Below are 20,084 nucleotides of genomic sequence, written 5' to 3' on the forward strand. Positions count from 1 at the left end.
TCTGCAACACAGCAATGGCACATCATCTTTGCTGATGCCGGCTGGTCTGAAAAGAGTCCCCTGGCCCTTCTTATTTTGCAGTATGACTTGTCTCAGCGCAGTTGCACCCCAGCCCTTGGGCACTCTCTGGGAGTGACTCCCATTTACATCACAGCTTTTGCACTCAAGTAATGAAAACTTTCACAAGGGAAAAAAAAAAAAACAACTACACACAACAATAGTGGTAATTATGGAAAGAGCAATTAAAAAAAGAGAGAGGGAAAAAGAAGGTCTGGGCCTAGTCCAAATTGTGTGTGTGCCCAATAGCAAAACTACCACTGCCTTGAACAGGGCTGACTGCTGGCGTCTTCCTGATTCCCAAATAAAGCCACAGAAGAGGCACGCCTTGGATTTACAGCAGTGTTTTCTCTTGTACCTGCTTATCTGCTTTGTTCATTTATCTGTGACTTATATTTACAAAATGCAGCCCATCCAACAGGTTTCTGGGAGCATAGTCACAGTGTATTGCATACATCTAGAACACCCTGAGAGAAGAAACCAGCTCCGAGAGCTTCTGAAACACCAATAGACTTCAGCTCTGCTAGAGCATCGGTGGGAGAAAATTAGAGATGGGTGCAAACGGCTGAAAAATTCCTGCCACGATTCTCCAGCCTGGTTCAGCCAAAGCACCAACCTCCTTGCAGCAAACTTGTCCCTCCTGACAGCAGGTCTGTTTCCCACCGTGCTCTGCCTGCACAATCAGCCCAGAGATTCCCAGCTCTCCGTGGTCACTGTTGATGCGGATGTTTCAAAGCACGAACTGCCATATCCCCTGAGCACAGCCCCACGCCACATGTGGTGGCACTCTCTCACATTTGCATCATCTCCTTTTGTGAGGCTCAAGATGACATTCAGGCCAGCTTGGAACCAGCGTGGGTCTCTATTTTCAGAGAAGCCTGGGATGGATGCCCTGAAGAAGGAACAGGGCCAGTGTCTGCCTTCCACCTCCCCTGGAAGAGCAGAAGCAGCATTCAGTCGACACTCAGCCCCGCTGAGAAAAATTCAGGTCTCGCATTTTACTGACTAGCTGCAGACATGTCTGTTGCTCCTTCCAGCTCCAAGGAGGAGGCTTGGAAAGAGCTGCCACTGCAGGGTGTTGCCCTCAGGGAGGATGTGCACATGCCTGGGCCCGGGTGGGAGGAACTGGCTGAGCCGCAGGGCCGGGAGGGTTGGCTGGTGGGGAGCTCCGCACCACGGGAGGACCTGGGTTTGCTTGTTCCACGTGGTTTGCTTAAAAACAAAACCAGAAAACCACATCAAGTCCCAGGTTTATAATGTAAGAAGGCATTAGCAGCTTGAATCTCATTCTATTTTAATGTCTATGAAAGTTCAGGACGAATTTTTCTGCAGACCAGTCGGAGTCTGTCATTCTTGAGTACCATCAGGTAATTCAGGTTGGAAAGGACCCCTGGAGGACATCTGGTCTAACTTCCAGCTCAGTGCAGAGCCAGTTTTGATCAGGTTACTCAGGCCAAAAAAGCATGATTCCACTAACACTTTCTTATTCGTCCTATCTGCCAGCTTGAGAGACCGGATTGTGTTTTTACCACATTTTAGTCACACTAGCAACGGAGAAACCACTGCAGCTCTGCCCAGCCAAGGAGTCAGGTTCTGTTTGTTTTTTTTTCCCTGGTTTATATAAAAATGGCAGTTGGTAAGAGCCCAAACTGTCCTTAGCACCAGAACAATGGCCATTGTTCTGGAAAAAAAGCAAGTCCTGCTGAGCCTCATTATGCTACTTCTAGTGGCCACATTGTCTTTGACAAAAATAACCCAGGGCTATTCTTTAATAAACAAGTTCTGAGCTCCTCGTGAAGGACAAGGTCTTTTGATAAAAAGCCATGTCTGAAAGACAGTGTCTGCCATAACATGGCCTCATAGCACCACAACTAAAATACTGCTGGTGACCTCTTCTGTGGTTCCTGGGTTTTGCCTCGGAGATCTCCTGGCCAAACCGAGTGTGCTGGGTCTGTGCTGCCCGGAGACCAGGGGGCTTGCAGTCCTTCCTTCACAGCCCTCTGGTTTTGCCAGGAGTCCTGTGGCTTGTAACCACTTTTGCTGGAGTCCATGGACCAGGCAAGGGAAGACGTGATGTCTGGCTGTCCATCATGCAGTGCTGGGTGGGGTAAGCAGAGTTTCGGCCAAGCACTGAGACTGGGTGAAAGGAAACCTGTGGAGAAGGAGAGGCTGTAAAGAACCAGAGAAAGGAAAGGAGGAAGGACGTGTTGGGGCCATCAGATCACGTGCTCCCAGTGGGAAACTTAGTAGTGTTTGGTCCTGTCTGGTATTAGGAATCAAGTCCTACCTCCTCCATGGAAATTTATGACTATGTGGGAAACCTCTGCTCTCTTCAAACAGAAGTTTCTCGCATTCAATGTCATAAATAGGTGCTAGGTCTCTGCCCTGAATGCCCAAAAGGTGGAGAACATCTCCCATGGCAGATTGAGCAGGGAAAGGGGCTGGTGGCAGATGGGGCTGCCCACTGCCCTTGCACCACACCACAGTGAAGAGGTAAACCAGGAAATATGCAGAAGCAGTAGCATGAGGGATGAAAGCAGGAGGGAGCACATGGAGAGACACTGTCTGAAGTGACATGTTGAGAGATACTGAGGACCACACAGGCTTCTTGCAACTGTGCAAGAAGTTTCTAGCCAGGCTTTGAAATGGGTATGGAGGAAATAGCTGGAATTTAACACTTGGCGTGCCTATGTTTTATAGCAAGAAGTAGCATTTTCCTCTTTGCTTGTAAAGGAAACAAGCCATCTTTAAACAAAGGTTTACATGATTGAAAAATCTCTTCCGGGCAAACTTTGTGGGTGTCTGGTAAGAGGCAAATGAATCGTTTTGGTATCACAGCATCTTCCCCCACTGTATTTTAAGAGGCAAAGAGGCTGCTACTTTCAGGAAAAATTGCCTGAGGAAAATGAGAAATAACTGATAATTGAAAGGCTTATGTCAAAATCTTCCCTCGCTTTCTCCCAATTCAATGTCAAAGAGAGGTCAAAACTGGGGCTGGCACAATTTGAGGGTCCCTAAAGACTTTGAATTTTGTCGCTTTGCCCTACAGTTGGCAGACTCAAGCTTCCAGTTGAGTGTTTCTAAAATTGATCTTCTATTGATGTCAATACAATCCTCCAAAGCTCTAAATAGGACACACTCAAGCAAGCAGGCAGATTTCCAAACTGTCTGGCCCCTTTACATCATTTCCTCCTCATAACTCATCCTGCGTGTTGTACCTCTGACTTGCGCATCTCCGGCTTCCTTCAGATAAGGGAGAAATTCTTCTTGTGTCACATAAGCTTCTTCAGTTTTATCACCAATCTCTCAGATAAGGGGCTCACGTGAAGCAATCCTTGCCGTGCTCACATTCCAGTCTTCTCACAGCATAACATGGAGCTTTTCCACCTTATAAGGACGAGTTTCACCACTCATTTGAAAGCTGCTGCAGCCACTTTAAAAGATTTCTCACCCTGAGTATTGCAGAAGGAAATGCACCTGGTACCTGCTCTTCTGGATTAGCAACCTGGCATTCCTGGGATGCTGTTTTATGCATCTGAGCAAAAAGCATTTGGGAGGCCAAATAAAATAATTTTATTTTTCGTAGGTAGATTTTTGTCCCTCTCCCTGCCTAAGCCAGTGCTGGCTGCAGTTAACGCAGTGAGTCAGAAAATTTCTGCAGCGAGTCAGAAATGTGTTATGTAGATGGGAATTCGCTTTCCCTAAAGTCCGCTCTCCTCGCTGATGGTTGAACTCCGGGCTCTCAGTGCCTGCCTGCTACTGCTGCTGAAAGACAACCAAGGTAATGTGCTTGTATCTAGAAGAACCCCAAAGTGTTTCTTTTTTACTACGTGTGAGGAAAATTGGAATGTAAATGTATTAATAAAATAAGCATTGGCATTTAAAATGAAGCAGAGAAGCCAGATGCTCCATCTCCCTCTATGCAAAGCAAGAAGTAAGTAACTCCAAATAGTCCCTGTTGTATGGAGACCAGGCTGCCTGTTCAGATGTATATGCAATAAAATGGACACTTTAAAATATACCAAATATGCAGTTCAGCCTTTAGATTTCTTTCTTTTTTGTTTTATTTCCAGTTTTCAGGTTGGAAGTCCTTGCTCCACTCATAGAAAAAAAATATCTGTTTTGGAAACCAGGGACTGAGGAGGATGGGAAAGGCTCCCTTTTGGCAGCTTATTCAAACATCCAGGCTGCAACGATGAGTGACGCACTATAGACCATTTCATCACGGGCCACGCTGTTCTCACAAGGCTTCCTATTTCTCACAAGCCTCCTCACTCATGGCAAGGAAAGCTCAAGGGCAGAGCCATGGAGGGCATCTCACTTTTCTTCCAGTGCTGGATGGATGTTGGGCTGCACGGCGCTGTCCTGTGAGAGCTGAGCCAATTCCTCCTTTCCTCCTCTCTGCATTTTCCTTCCAGACCCACCCGTGTGAGGTTTCTTCATGGGACAGGTCAGTAAGGACCAAGAGGTTACACGGAGCGGCAGAGAGGCAGGAGGGTTGTCTCTGGGTGGGAGTGAGGGCAGATCAGAGAGGCTGGAGGCCAGTGTCCAGCTCTAACTGCTTCAGCCAAGAGTGACGCCAGGAGAAGAGGAGGTTATTTTTAATTAAACCAACAACAGAGAAGGACCCATGATATTGTTCTTGAATGAGAACTATTTAAAGGAATAAATCATCGCCATGGAAACAGGGAGCTTTGCCAGAGTGAGGCAGGAAATGAAGTTCGATGAGAGATACCCGAGGAATTCTCAGCCATGATAACAGCAGTTAACTGCTCGCACTGGGGTTGCACTTTTGGGCCAGGGGACCTCAAGTTGCCTCCCTGAGCCCATGGAGCACAGAGGAGTTGATGAACCCAGGCACTTGTGCTGGGATGCAGCACCTCTGCAAGGTTGTCCACCAGCACCACGTACACCTGAGGTGGGACGCAAGTAAGAACAGAGCCTGTGACAAAGCCTGCAAAAGGGCTGTGGGAAGTAAAATTAGCTGCACAGGGATTAGACCAAAATGAACCCAGAGAGCTTGAAAGCCTTGAAACATGTTATCAGCCTGGCTGCCTCTCTTAGTCCTGATTAGATCCAAAGGCCTGTTCTTTATCTCAAAGTCCTAAGAGGCAAGGCCAAGAGCTTAGCTGAAAGACAACATCTTGTCAGCCCATTTAGCAGTTCCTTATGTCCCCACACCCATCCTACTGCTATAGGGAAGTTACGGACTCTCCATTCTTGGCTATTGCAATTGTTCGTCAAAAATAAGTCTCCTAATTGCACAGGGTGGCTTATACAGCCATCACAAACCTACCGGCATCTAGCCTTCCTCCCTGCACTGTGAGGGAGGTTGACTCCTGAGCAGATATCTTTTCACTCAATGCATTTTTGGCCTTTTGTGGGCTATTTGCATGCTCAGCAGTCCAACCTGGTCAGCTGCCATCTCCTCCACTTCACCCAAAGCCAAGCAGGATATATGGGCAACGGCTGCGTGTTGTTCTTTGTTGGATGCCTCTTCGTTGCGATTCCAACTATGGTTGAGTGTGCAGGCAGAACCAAAGTTGAAGGCATAGAAAACCCAGAAAAGAAAATCCAATTGCATAAAACAAGCTGGAGAAGTGACAGCAGCAGTACTCCAGGGAACGATACAGTGGCAAAAAAAGGCATAGTGAAGCCTGAAGGAGCAGCACCACCAACATGAGAGAAACCAGCAGCCCCCATCCTCACTTCAGAGCAAGTGCATTACTTATCTGGCCTCTCTGACACGTATCCTAATATTTAATTTTGTGACAAGAAAGGCCATCACTCCTGCATGAGAGCCAGTCTGCAGCGAGGGTGCTGGTGACCTTGGAAGCGATCTCTGATTAAGCAGCAGGCATCTGCCTGCGAATCAGCCTGGAGGCTTGCTGTCATGGACTGCTATCTGTAGGTGCTTTGAAGTCCATCCTGAGCAGCAGCTCTTGGGCATGGTGGAAAATGTTCTCAGTGGTCAAGACTTTGATTGGATCTAGTGCCAGCTGTAGATCCCAGGATTGGTCCGCAGTAGATTAGTCCCCCAGGTGGACTGAAGGGGAGCTGGGGAATCTGCTGCATCTGAGAAGCAGCCAGTTTGCTAAGGGCCTAAGTGCAGGGCGAGGTGGGGGGCGGGGGGTGTCCTCAACTTCAGCGATCTCATTGTGCATCTCCTCTCCTTTTATGGGAGCAGCAGCCCCACGAGCAGCCTGGAGACGTGCCGCACCGCAGCGCAGGGCCTGCGCTCGTCCCCGGGGCAGCTGGGCTGCAGCCGCCAGACCCAAGCCAAGAAGGCAGCAGACCAGACGGAGGCTAATATTACTCTTCCCAGAGGTTCAGTAGGTCACTGCTTCATCCTGTGAGCAACTCCAAATTTCAGGGCAGTGAGAGAATTGTTTATATTGGCTACTTGTATGAATGCTGAAAAAAAAAAAGAGTATTATGGGACTTCTGTTCTTTAATTCCAAAAAGAAATCAAACATGTCTAGACTGTTGCACACATGTGGCTTTCTTCCAGGATTCTCCCACCTGGAGCAATAAGCAGGCTGGAAATTCTCCACAAAAGAGTTTTCAACACCCATTTAAAAATGCTCTCAGCCCATGTGCGCTAGCCAGTATCGACCAGCCAAATGTTATTAGAAGGCAGTGTCAGATCGGGAAGGAGCTTTCAGACGCAGGTCACAGAAAGCCTCTGTGGTTTCCTTGCTCCCTTTCCACAGAGGGAGTCGGGGGGACTGGCTGGCTGCTCGCCCAGGCCCGGGGCACCGGCAGCATGGGGGGACGGGGCTGCCTGCCCTCGGGTAGGGAGGCTGCAGGAGCAGCGGCCACGCACCCACCCTGGGGGGCCCACGCTGCCCTCCTCCAGCCCCAGGTCCATCCCCAGGGACTCCCCCTCTGCATCAGACTGTACGGAACAGGGCTGCCATTCAGGTGTGGGTTTGGTTTTTGTTGTTATCTGGTGAACCTGAAATTGCTGCTGACAAGAGATGTCAGAGCTGGCTGCAGAGAAAGACGTTTTCCCTTCAGCTAGGAAGCGGCCCAAGTTCAGACTTCATTCTCAGCTCACCGAGGAGCTGCGATGCAGAGGTGGGGGAGGACCGGCAGCCAGAGAATGGGTGCTCTGCCCTTGCAGCCTACCCAGCCTCGCTTCTCTGAGAAGGCTGAGAGCCGGGGAGGGAGGAGGGTTGTGGGAAACAATTAGCAGAAGGGACAAGGGAATTGCCATGCTGATGGAAGCCTGAAGTCTACCTCATCTGGCAGCAGCCCCAGCACGGCAGTTCAGAGGGAAGTGGAGAACCATGTGGTCAGGCAGACATGGGATTGCCACGTACCTTAAGTCAGTCTTGGCCTTCAGTGAGGTTTCCTGAATCATAAACACTGAAGCTAAAGCTACCATCACCTATGTTGTGTTCAATCTTCTTCCAAAGTTACCAGTCCCAGATTTTTCATTCTTTCCCTCCATATAGAAAGGAACATCCTTCTTAACCCATCACTGCAGACATTTGTCCAGCAGAGGCTGAGGTGAGACACCAAAGTACCTGCAAAACCAGTCAGAGATGGGAGCAACTGTAGGAGCTGGCTCCTGAAAGCCCCGGAGCCCCATTCCCTCCCTTTTCTTAGCAGATCTACTCTACAGAGCTGCCTTTAACTGGTTTCCCTGCTACATGTCCTCACTCACAAACCCTCAACGCTTTGTCATCACCACCATCACCAAGCCTTTCCAGAGCTGCCAGGGACATGGGTAGAGGGTTTCACCCCATGTGGAGAAGAGGGCCAGGGGAACAGGCAGTGGCTTTCACACTTCCTCTGCCCAAAAAAGTCCAGTTCATGTAATTTTCTGGACACGACGCAAAAGACAAATATTTGAGAGAAGTTTTAAGAGATCTGCTCCCACAACAGTGAAGAGCTTCTGAACTCAGCAAGTTTTGTCCCTGTTTGAAATATTGCTTAGCGCTGGTGGAATTTTGCTATACAGCAGTGGGCTGTAAGTAGGTCTAGATCATCAGATAGGAATCTTTCTAAAGGTATAAAACTTGAAATAAACAAAGAGTTGGGGTCAGACTGGGGTTGGGGACTACGGAATAAGAGCCCCATGATCAGGAAGGCCCATCCACTGCCTGCCTGCCTTCCCAAGGGAAGGAGAGGACTGACACCATTCACTAGCATTGCACACAGGCTGGCGTGGTGCACGCTGGCTCTACCCACCCTGCCACCGATCTGCCACACTGCTGGTCCGCATCGCTCCCCTCTTTAACTACCGGAGCTGTGTAAAAGCGCAAGCAGCCATCTCTCAGCAGGCCCCAGCCAGGCCCCTGCAATGGAGAGAGGCAGGAGCCATCCTGCCCAGCTACCTGTGACCCCAGTGGCCCAACACCCACCGTGCCGCAGCTGCTCTGGGCTGCTGCCTGCCCCAGGGCCAGGATGTTACTGGGGGAGGCTGGCCAGGAAAGTAGGGAGGGATGGTAGCCCTTTCTCCTCTGTGGTACACTCATACCTGGGCTTTTCCTCCTACAGCAGGGCCAGCTCCTCTGCTGGGACAGAGGCCACACCAGTTTGCACTAACTGGGATCTCTGACACAGGAGAAAGACACAGACCACAGATGGGGCTGTGCGGGAGCAGACATTTCCCATCTGCCGGAGCCGACAGCTCTTAGGCAGATGGATGACACTGTGGTTACAGATATGCTATGTCCAACCCACTATTCATATATAATTCAAGATGTATGTGATGACATGCTTTAAGCCCTATAGAAGAATCCAAGATACGTATGAGATTATCAAGTACTTACTTTGATGGGTTATCCCAGCCCACTGCCTTGGTGGCATCCTTGTGCTCAGCACCAGCCATGTCCCTCCGTCTCACATCATTCCTGCACCACTGTGATTTTCCATGGCTAGGAACAACCTGAACAGAACAAGGAGAGGGTAATTATCATCATAATCTAAAAATTATTTCTTTGGGAAGCTGAGTAATTTGATCAGATGCTTCCATCTTCTTCTACTGACTGCCCAGGGCCAAGCACACTGCTTTCTTCACCAGCAGGACATTGTCTTGTTAATACTACATGAGTTATAAAAGGATGAATGAGTGATACCTAGAATTTGATTCAATTTCCTACATGGAAAAAAAAAAATTAATTAGATTTATTTAAGAAAAGACAAACAACTGAGTTATTATTCATCACGGAGCACGCCACTGGGAAATGTTACAGAGCTAAGGAGAAAAAGCCAGGCCCTAGAGTCAGCTTGTTGAGTTTAAAGTAATAAAATTTCTCCAGGAGCATTCATAGACCTCTCACTAACGCTAATTCAGCCTCTTCCTCTGTTTATGCAATGATGAATTTCTGTCTGATTAAATCAGCTCCCCCATCATACTTTTCATGAGAAAGGAACTTAAATCAGTTCTGCTTGTTGAAGGTAGTCAAGTACTACCTTAAACAAAATCCAAGTTTTTGAAGAAAGATCCTCAAGCTGCTACTTTTCAGAGATGAACTGATAACAAAGTGCATAACCAACTTAGCAAACGTCACTGCAACCGTTTAGTGAGTTGGTTTACTGTGTCTCAAAGAGTTTGAATACGATTGTGCAAGTGTAACACAGAAGAGATTCTGCAGTCAGAGTATCTATATAACCCCTCTTTCCTCAGTCTGTCGCCATGCAGAACCAGGCATCCCATAGGTTATTCTCCACAGGGCTGTCTGCGTTCATAGGTTTGAAAACACCAGTTAGAGTCTCTACTGGAGTAACGAGAAATGGCATGGCCTCAGTGCAGTGCTCCGAGGGGCCCCTCAGAGATGAGAGTCAATGATGTTACGATGAAATTTGCGTTATTATCTGTCTCTTTCCCATTTCCTCATCTAGTCATTTAGCACCAGTGACACTGCTGTTGCCATCCGGCAGGGTGATGCCAGCATGGCTGGCTCCAGCTGCCTCCTCAGCTGAGCACGAGCTGAGCAGCACAAGGAGCACAAGGAGTGGGGGGACAGCAGAAAGAAACTGCAAAAGAGAAGAATCACAACATGCCTTAGTAAGAAAATGGGCTGAAAGGGACTTTTCTCTTTGTACGCAAGGCAAATGTGGCTTTGACATTCACCTAAAAAGCAGGCGACCGGACCAGCCAGCTGTGGTACCTTAGGAATGGCTCACGTGGGCTTACGGTAGCTTCTGATGGATGCGCACAGCCTCGTTACCTGAAATGACATTTGAAATTCTTCTCTGCTTGCCTCTCCAGTGTATCAGGCAGGTGAAGGTTCACTTCCGCAGAGCATTATGCTTCGCACCATTAACTTCCAGCAGGAAACTGGGCTATTTAATACAAGAATTACAGGGACTAACATCTGTACTGCTCACATCTCCGTGGTACAGCTGCAGAAGATGCAGAAGAGTCAGCATCGTGCAGCCACCCAGACACAGCTCTGCATGCTGACTTTTCTCTTTCTGAGAAACCCGCAGGTTTGACTTGTGCTGCAGCAGCCAAAGCGATCAACAACACAGCAATTAAATGCAGGAATCATTGAAACTGCTTGGAGTGTGGTTTCATTTAATTTTCCTAAAATATGTTAGGGAAAGGTAACACCGAGTTGCCTGTTTTACACCCCTCAACTGTACAAATCCCTGCTTTTCTAGCTGTGTCCCTCCCATACCCAAATGCCCCAGGTCTGTTTCCCTTTCCCATGCTTATTCCAGCTATGGGACGAGATCCACATTTTATGTCGCCTCTTACTTGCCAGCTTCCCACACCGGCTCGTCCCCAGTCCTGCACCACTTCATAAGGGGAGGAGATACCTGCGGCCCATCCGCATGGCAAGGCGGGAACACCTTTCCTCCCAGAATCGGAAGATGGGGTGAAGCGAGGCATACTGTTCCCATAAGCAGCTCCCAGCAGCCAGGGCCATCTTGGGACTTAAACCTTTCCTCTCACAGAAGCCTGTTAAGAAGCCAGCACAAACAATAGGTGATCACAAAGAGAAAAAGCCTTGTGATCTCTCTTTTGCATAATAGCTATTCTTTTTCTCAAGAAATAGGCCCAGGTTTGGCCTAAATGAACACTTGTTTTGTCCCTGGTAACAAGCAACATGTAGGTTCTTCAGCATCAAAGATGCTTTCCTTTGCCAGCATCAGCCCTGTTTTCCCTTTGTCGGTCCTACCTGCCCCACCAAGAGGCTGCTCCCAGTCGAGCTGCCTTGAGTCTCACTGCTGTGTTGTAGAAATCAACCATTTAACCTTCAACAGGCCAAGCCTTCCAAATACCGGATCCTTCTATCATGTCTAGGATGCAAAAGACAGGGGTTCCTGCAGCCTCCGAGACAGTCTGCAAGCACTGTAGTAAAACTTTTCCATATGCTCCGGTTTGGTGGGTGAGGATGGCTCTGCTCTCATCGCTGTTTGTAGGCAGCGGCTTCGGGGTTCAACCAGTGCTGCCACAGCAAGCGTGTTTAAACAGAATAGCACGTGCATGTGTAAATCTATAGCTTTAAATTTTCACAGAGAATAACTGTATACAGGCAAACAAAACCAATTTGAGGGAGCTGAATATGTAAAATATTTTTTCCACTTTCGCCTCCTCTCTGGAGTTCTCTTGCATCAGGCACGGTCCCGGAGGACCTCAGCAAGGATGCAACCCACAGTGCAGTGCCTCCAGCATGGTCAGTCCCTCCACCCTGCTCTCGGCATCCAGCCCCGTGCCCCAGCAGTGACCTGAAACCCAGCCTGGCCAGGAGGGTGATGGCCGGAGGAGCCACTCAGGCAGCCTTGTGAAATATTGTGGGATCTGTGTAGGGTGGTGGCCATCACTTGAGGGTCGGGACTAACCAAGTAACTAACCAAACCTTTGCAAGGCTGAGCTTGGCTGACGATGGCACCCCTGGGCGTTCAGCACTGGTTCACTGCCCCAGGTTCACTTCTCAGGTTTTGCTCTTGGGTCATTAAATATCTATGTCTTAAGTGCTACATAGAAATGCCCAAGTCTTTTGCTCTGTTCTTGAACGGACCTGTGGGTGCTGAGATGGTCTGGGGTGCCTCAGGCAACAGGGCCCGATCCAGGGTGGGCTGCTGGGCACAAGAGGCTGAAGAGCCCCGGCCTCTCACTGCGTACCTTTCCTGCTTGTAAAGGGCTGCAAAGGACATAGTTACGCTTGTGTGTGTTGCCCAGTTATTAACAGATACCAGTAATAAAGATATCAGAACCCATTTCAGGCCTTGCTGTCAACTCAGAGTCTCTATGATTCCCTGCTTGGGGTTAACGTTGGAAACCTATCACTGAGCCAGCGCTGAGTGCACTCAATGTACGCTGTTCCAGTTTAGTAGGCAATGCTTGGACCTTTCAACACTGAAAACACCTCTCCAGGAGCCCAAGCTTTCTTGCAATTTCTGCATTTATCAGCTGAACCTGAAGGCTCATCAAATATGCTTAGCTCAACGCAGTCCCTTCTCTATGCCATTCCCTATCTGTTTGCACTATTAATTACCCACGATGACATTTTCTTGCTTCTTTTTTAGCTCTTGTCCCATATCAAGCCTTCCATCGTTCTGCTGGCACTGAAAGCAAGCTGACAGGACTGAAATTAGGTCATCCCAGTTCCACCGCTGCTTCCCAGTCCCCCAGAGCTCCCCTAAGCTCCAAGGCTTATTAATAAAAACCCCCGCTATTATTAGCTGTTCAGAGGCCTCTCCGTGTGCTTGGCTGAAAACTCTCAAGTGCAAATTATCTGCTCCTGGTGATTTGAAGGTACCCAGCAAGAGCAGCAGCTGCTTCCCTCCTCTCCTGCGGCAGGGGCATCTCACCTCAGGATCCTGCCCACCCTGTGTTACTGCAGACAAACTGTGCTCTCTGGGCAAACAACAGGTTCCTTCTGATCTGGAGTTAATTGAAACTCCTTCTTGTCCTTTTTTCCTTTTTTTTTTTTCTCCTTAGGACCTTTGTCTCTCTCATTACTTGCCCACATTTCCTCATTTCTAATTTGTAGTTGTTGTTGTGAACTTCCCCTTTTCACTGTTTGGTAATTATAAACATGCATTTTATTACTGCATTTATTGCCCCTAAACCCAAGCTCATTTGCAAACCACCAGTACCCAGAGCTCTCTTGGTGTGGCTTTTGGACTTCCTAGGAAAATGTCCTAAAACTGTTTTGAGTCCAGGCCAGAGTGAAGGAAGCTCCCCTGGCAGCTGCATTGTATCCTGCTACTGGCAGCAGTGAAGCGGGGTTTTCACATCCTGAAACCAAAAGTAAGGGTGCCACACTAACTGGTATCAGTGAGGGATGGAAATGGAGTCCTAGTGACTCCCCTCCCTCCCCAGTGAATCACTCCTCCACAGGGCAAGGCTTTCATGGAAGAGCCTCCCTACTTCCCACTGATGCCAGGAGGCAGAGCACCCCACTTCCAGCCTGGCTGCTACCAAACTGCCACTCCTGCTGCTCCTTCTGGGCTTTTCCTCATGAGTGAACAAGCACACTAACCCAGGAGAAACCTGCCAGCTTCCCACCAGCTTCAGGAATTGAGCTGGTTCCCACGGGAAGCCCAGCAGCGCAGGACTGTGCGCCTCCGTCCCGAAGAAGAGGTTTCCCCTCTGCAGCAGTTTCATGCTCAGCTGCTCACGACACCATCAGCCTCCTCCTTACTGAAGGGTTTGCAGTTTAAAATGTGGGGTTTTTTTACCAGCCGTACAGAGATTAAATCCTTTCTTTCAGGCAGTGCAATTGTTGTATGGTATGATCAGCTGAGGACTTCATTTGGTTTAAACGTCACAGATGTAATCAGCTAAGCAATACTCTGACTTTAAGGTTTGTAATAATTTTCATCTGGCAAGGGTAAGACTAAGGTAGACTTGCCCTTGGGCTGGAAACCAACACTGATTTTGGAAACAACAACAGCATAAAACTGTAAAAACATCAAAAGTATTTCAGGCCCAGAAGCAGGAGACTTCAAGATGCGTCACTCAGACTGAAACCTTCCACTGTTTCTGCAGATTTTCAGCTCAAGAGCATAGAAAAGTGACTAATGAGCCATTCCTCCTGCTGTCTGATGCAGGTTGTGCGATCTGCTGTCCCAACATGTTCGTTACCTGCTGGGAGGCTGGGCCACAAAAGATCTGTATCTTTTGCATCTCTGTCATTAGTGGAAGGAATGAGAAAGCACGCCCTTTCTGGCCAAGCACACCCGTGGTGAAAGGTGAAGAGCCCTTGTCTTGGGTGACAAACTGCAGAAGTTTTTACTTTGAAAGTACACATAAGTAAATAAACCCCCCCATGTAAGGCTGTAATTCCTCCCACTGTTCCTCTGATAGATCATCCTCCTCAGTCAGCCATTTAGGAATTCAAAACATTGCTACAGACTTTCCCAGCTTAAAAATAAGTCTTCTACATCACCAGAAATATGCACGAACTAAAAAAAAACTTCTTTACAGGAAGACTAGAGATTTGCCCCATAGGACACAGTGAATCAATTCTCAGTTCTCACGCCAAATTAAAGGGAAATACCGGACCGCTGCTGTTGTTGTCCCTGCCGGCAGGTAAGCGCATCGCACGGCAGAGCTGGCATGTGTGAAAGGCAAACCTTAGGAATATTGAGAGTTTAAAGAGGGCTTATAAACAGCTTGAAGCACATACTTCCTTTCATTCCAAGACTGTTAAAGTCTAGATCGTCTTTCCTTTCTCTCCCTCCAAACCTTAGATAGGCAGGAAGCAGACTTTTCTCATGCTTTGGAGAAAGTGGTATTCGAGGATATAATCCAAGCCAGGAAATGCCAGATCTGGCCGTAACATACTGGAAATGCCACTGAAGCAAAGAGTATTGTGACATCCTGAACTGGGGGCAGTTTCATTTTTGCTTTCTAGGCTCCCACCACTGCAAGTCTCTCTAGATCCTAGAGGGAAGAAAAGTGTGCAGAGCTCCTTGAGGAGGTGTAGAAACCTGAGGAAGGGGAAGAGCGAGGTAGGGGAGGCTCCTGCCTTGGTGTTCTCTGTTCCACCTGCAAGGATGCATTAGTTTTCTTTCCTCATTTTAATAGGCTACATAAAAATCACCCTGAAACGTAGCCCCAAAACTTCCCTCCAAGGTCCAAAGGCAGACATGAACTAAACCAGAAGTGCTTTCCTCTAGGGATTTTTCTTCAGCAAGTCCCAGGCAATGCGAAGCTAAACCAGACAGCTGTACCAAGTAAAGAGACAGAATCAGCTGGTCAGAGCCAGGGGCAACCTCGCTCCCAGCCATGTGTTTCATTCCCTGCAGGCTGCAGAGGGAGGCAGGGATCCCTACCGGGTAACACACCCCTGCTCGGCCCGTTCCTTACGTGCTGCGAGTCACGGCTGTGGCTTCTCGGCTGCTGCAGATCAGTGATCTTCAGCTGTCCAAGCTCGAGTGTGGTAAGTTACCATAACTGCTTAGGCTTTTAGGAGCCAGATTTCGAAGCAGGTGATGAACTTTTATTCAGAACCTAATTCGTATTTAGAGTGTGGAGGTTATTCTGTTTGCTTGTTTTCAAATACATTTCAACTCCTTTCCCCTTCCCTGACAGAATTCCGTTCCGAAGCTCAGGCTGTTTCTCCTTCTGCCATACAGCCACATTTTAAAGAGTTCAAAATTTATTTCATGAATATTTAACCTTAAATGCTGAGCTGAGGCAAAAGCTCTTTGAAGACCTGCATCAGACTTTCCTTGAAGCAAGCTTTGTTTCAGAGAAGCTGAACTTGACCCTTTTAGTCTTTGTTCTGGAAGCAGGATGCTTAGATACAAGACTTTCTCAAAGAGCATGTAGTTTGACCATTTGAAAGTGACCAGAATGCAAAACCTGTAAATACGTGGGACCTGGTGGTTTCAGCTATTACTGCTGCTAGAAGCAGCTGTGGCTTGCGAAGTAAAATGCTGCAGACCACTGGCTCATAGTAATGTGGTCCCTGGGGTAGATTCTACATAGAAACAAGCATCCTCCATAGCATCTGATGACAAAGTGCTAGGTGTATAGCCAGAAGCATCATCTGGCTGTGAAGGACCTGGTCCCCCCATCAAAAGTTCAAATTCAGGCAGTTTTTTTGCCTATTTATAGGAACATACAGAATGTTTTTACTGATTTGCACCACCTACTCCCAAACAGCCAGTGTGCAAACAGCAGCTTCAGCAAAGGGGGACCTCCGATCGACTCCAAAAGCAGCAAAAATGCCAACCTGCATCTGTGCAGCAGCTCCAGCGTTGCATAGGTGCTGGCCAATACGAAAGACTAGAACTGAACAGAAAAACATTAATGAGACAGAAAAGCCAAGCCTACCAGCCGTATCCCAGAACAGACAGCTCACTGGCTTGGGCACTCATTTAGAAGGTTGGTACTATGTGTCTACAGGAAAATAATTTAAAAAAATAATCATATACACTCTACCCAATTTGGAAGGGACAATTCTCCCATGTTCAAGACAAATGGGATGCATGCAAGGCTGGGTCATGTTCTACCTCTTGCTCTCTAGACCATGATCACACAAGGTGGAGAAGGGAGAAAGAATCCTCTAGCACCTTCTCAGCAAGCTATATATAAACTGACAGAGCTGGGCTCAAGGCCCTGCTCCAGTATTTGTGGAACTGCTTCCATTTTCTTTCCCCTTTGCCTTTCAGACAAAAGAAGAACAAAGCCCACTCCTGAATAATGCAATAGGCTGATGCTTAGGACACTCAACTGAAAGGCAGGAGACCCAAGATCAAGTCCTTGATGTGAATCAGGCAGAGTACAAACATCAAATTCATATCGCTTCCTTCCTATGACAACACAACACACCAACATTTCTTCTCAGATTTCACTGCTTTTGACCTGCACAACCACTGAAGAAAACTTTGGCAAACCTAGCACCTGCCAGGACCAGTGAGTTTTTTTGTTGGGGTTTTTGGTGTGTCCCCGCCCCCACAAAGAATTGCCATTTTCTCAGTAGGTGTTTGAAACAGAGTTCTTGTTCAAACTGTTATAGGATTAGCTGGGCTACCTAGTGCACCCCAACACAGCTGCACGAGCGCGCTGCTGTGTTTTATAAATTATGTATGTGCTAGAATTAGCTTATTAAAGAACTCCTGAAGGCCTATGTGCACATGCCTATAGTAACTCAGTTGTTGCAGCTATTTGCATTGCTCTTAGGTACTCTGCAGAGCCTGAGTAGAGCACTGAGCTTCCCAGGTTTGGCAAAGACATTCGGAGAATCCAAGTGGGTGAACAAGAGAGAAAGCATCAGGTGCAAAGGGTACCTCTCTCCATAGCACTGCCCGTAAAAAGATGAATGCTCACAAACATGGGACATTTTAATTCAACGAAGAAATAAGAAAAATCCTGTCTTGCTCTTGTCCACAAACAGCAGAATAAATTGTAAGTGCAAATGCAGGCATCCCAAGACCATAGTAGTATCAAGCCCCATCAGTTTCTGATGGCTCACTAGGATGCGACAATGCAGGGAAGTACAAGACCTCAGAGTAGACCTAACTGCGTTTATTTCCTTGAAGTTTCATTTCAGGAAGAGTGATTTTCCAGCTACCAAGTGACATGGCTTATAAACAGAGGTCAGGACCAGGTTTCAATCACTAAGAGTGGTTCTATTATGACACTTAAGGAAAAAAAATCCACTGCAATTTTTTTTTGAGAATAAAAAGATTCTGAAATGAGTTGTCCTTCTCAATTATTACTCCAGCTGAGACAGGCTGGATTTCAGACCATATTGTAATCGACTGGTACGACTGGTACACCCATGGTGAAAACCCTGTACTCTTCCCTCTGGTGTCTTCCTGCATGCGCTTTGCCTGTGAGAGCACCACTCCTCAACAGCAATGCCACTGATCGCCATTGAGCCACTCACCTTGGGGAAGACTCGCCAGCTTTGGTAAGAGGATCACTTGAGAGCTGGAAAAAACCCAGTAGGACTTTGGGTGATAGATCTCATATCCTCATGCATCTCTGAAAGTGGTTAATAGTCCAGCCCAGAAAAGCCTCACATTTGCCTGCTTTAGAGGAAAAGTCAACTTTGTCTCTCTCAGTTTAGTTAAGATGCTAAACAGGAAGGTTTGATGTTAATGCTTTAAATAGAGAAAGCTGAAATAAGCAAAGGATTTCTTTAAAGATCAATCTTTCTCTGTCCAAAGGGTTATGAAGGGACATAAGGCAGAGTTTTTCTTTCCCCTTGATAAGGTTTTCTGGAGATTAACTGTACAACCTGGCCTAGCGAAGTTCTGCCGTAACAAGCTGCATGATAAGTAAATAGTGGCTAACTAGCAAGGTAATTCAATATTTACACAACCTTTTAGTTTCTAAGTACATGGCACAGATTATTGGAAAAGGTAAAATCTCTTCAGATAAACTTGTAAGATTTTCCACTGGACAGCTTACTCTCTTTCCCCAGAAACGGCGAGTGACAATCCCAAACACACAGCAACGCTCCAATCCAGCAGCCCAGCACACAGCACGGTTAGCAACTCGTGCAGGGGAGGGCAAGCGGCTGCACAGGGCCAAGGACAAAGCAAAGCAACCTACAAAGAGCAGCTCTTCTCGTTGCCGGCTACCTGTAGCAGACATGCTGCTGCTCGCTTGCTTTTTTTTTTTTTTTTTTTTTGGTCTTTTCCAGATAACGTAGCTGCCTAGTGCTAATAACATTTATGTGAGGTAAACCCACTGATTCAGAAGCTACAGTTCTTGTGTGCAGTGAAATGTCCCGTGAACGAAAGGTTAAGATCGCAGCCCACCTTACTCCTCCTGCTTGACAGAAACTAGAAATAACAAGCATGCAGACAGCATGGGAGGCAGTCTTTGGGGAAACCACAGCAAACCTTTATGCCCAGAGCCTGCAGAGCAAGGTTACCACCAAACCTGGGAGCTTTTATTCTGCTTTTGAAAACAAACAAAAGAACCAGAAAGTGAGACCACAAGGCTTGTGAGAAAACAGTGACAAAAGATGACTATGTCAAGGGAGAGTGGAGATGTTCATTCACCAGCAATCTGGGCGTTGTTCAGAGGAAGGCAGAAGTGACAGCTGAGGAAGTGTTTCCAATATAAAGAACTTTTTTTTTTTTTCTTTAAAAAAAATAAAATAGAGAATAGGTTTGACTCAACTTCAAGATTTTGGCTAAAACCCAGCATTTACAATAAGGTGTTTATACAATTAAGGAGAACGCTCCTGTAGTGATCTTGATTGCAGTGATCTAAAATATAATCAGTACAGAACAATTTTTTCAATAAGGTAACAATGTACCAGCTTGTTCTTATTGCCACGTTCACACGTTTGAAAACATCCCTTTCCCTTTTAGCCGTCTTACATGCTTCCTAAATGCTACATCATATCTTATTCCATGTTCTCACTTCGCAAAGCTGACCAAGCGTGGGCAAACAGCCTATGGCACATGGCAGTTGTAAGAAAATTTTTCAGCTCCTGTTCTTCACTCTCCCTCCCATACCTTTCCCTCCCAGCATCCCTTCTGAAGCGTTTCTTTACTTTCATCATGTTTTAACAGGGCATCTTGCTTCTTTCCCCAGGTACCAGGTAGCTCTGCATATGAGAGAATTATTCAGAGACCAGTGCTCTACAGCAGTGTACTGCCAGAGTCACACTGAAAGTAAAAATCTCCCACTGCTTAAAATAATCTAGCCCTTCCTCAGTACTGGCCTTGAAAGCCTGTGACAATTACTAGGGTCAAAAGAAGCCTCTTCCTGTTGTCAGCACTGCCAGGCATGAATACATAGTTTTTGGGTCTTTTATAAGTGGTTTCTTTTCCCTTCACACACTGACTCCTCTTACCTCATTGCTAGGGAACCAAGTGCAATTCTGCCCATTCCAGCATGCCAGCACTGAGAGGACCCACTAAATACTCCATGAAAAACAGAGTGCAGGCAAGAAAGGACTCTGTACACCTGAAGAGTACACCAGTTCATGGCAGCCGGCAGCCAGAGCTACACTCTTGCTCAAGTTCTGATTGCCAGGCTTGGAGTCCTGGTGTCCTCAAACACACAGACGTTTCTCTGAAGCTCTCCCATACACACACAACCTCTGTTGAATCCATCTACCTTTCTGTAGTTTTAAATG

The 20,084-nt window shown here is 47.3% G+C and overlaps 1 long non-coding RNA gene across 1 annotated transcript; it reads right to left on the reverse strand.

Moving 5' to 3' along the window:
• Positions 1 to 4,093: 4,093 nt before the first annotated feature.
• On the reverse strand, positions 4,094 to 10,958 carry LOC147600548 (uncharacterized). Its single transcript, XR_015258779.1, has 3 exons — positions 10,837 to 10,958; positions 8,841 to 8,956; positions 4,094 to 6,471 (listed from the first exon to the last, which is right to left on the reverse strand). It is a non-coding gene; the product is annotated as an uncharacterized LOC147600548 (long non-coding RNA).
• Positions 10,959 to 20,084: the final 9,126 nt, after the last annotated feature.

This window comes from Chlamydotis macqueenii, chromosome 5 (genome assembly GCF_036417535.1).
Source record: "Chlamydotis macqueenii isolate bChlMac1 chromosome 5, bChlMac1.mat, whole genome shotgun sequence".
Classification (NCBI taxonomy): Eukaryota; Metazoa; Chordata; class Aves; order Otidiformes; family Otididae; genus Chlamydotis; species Chlamydotis macqueenii.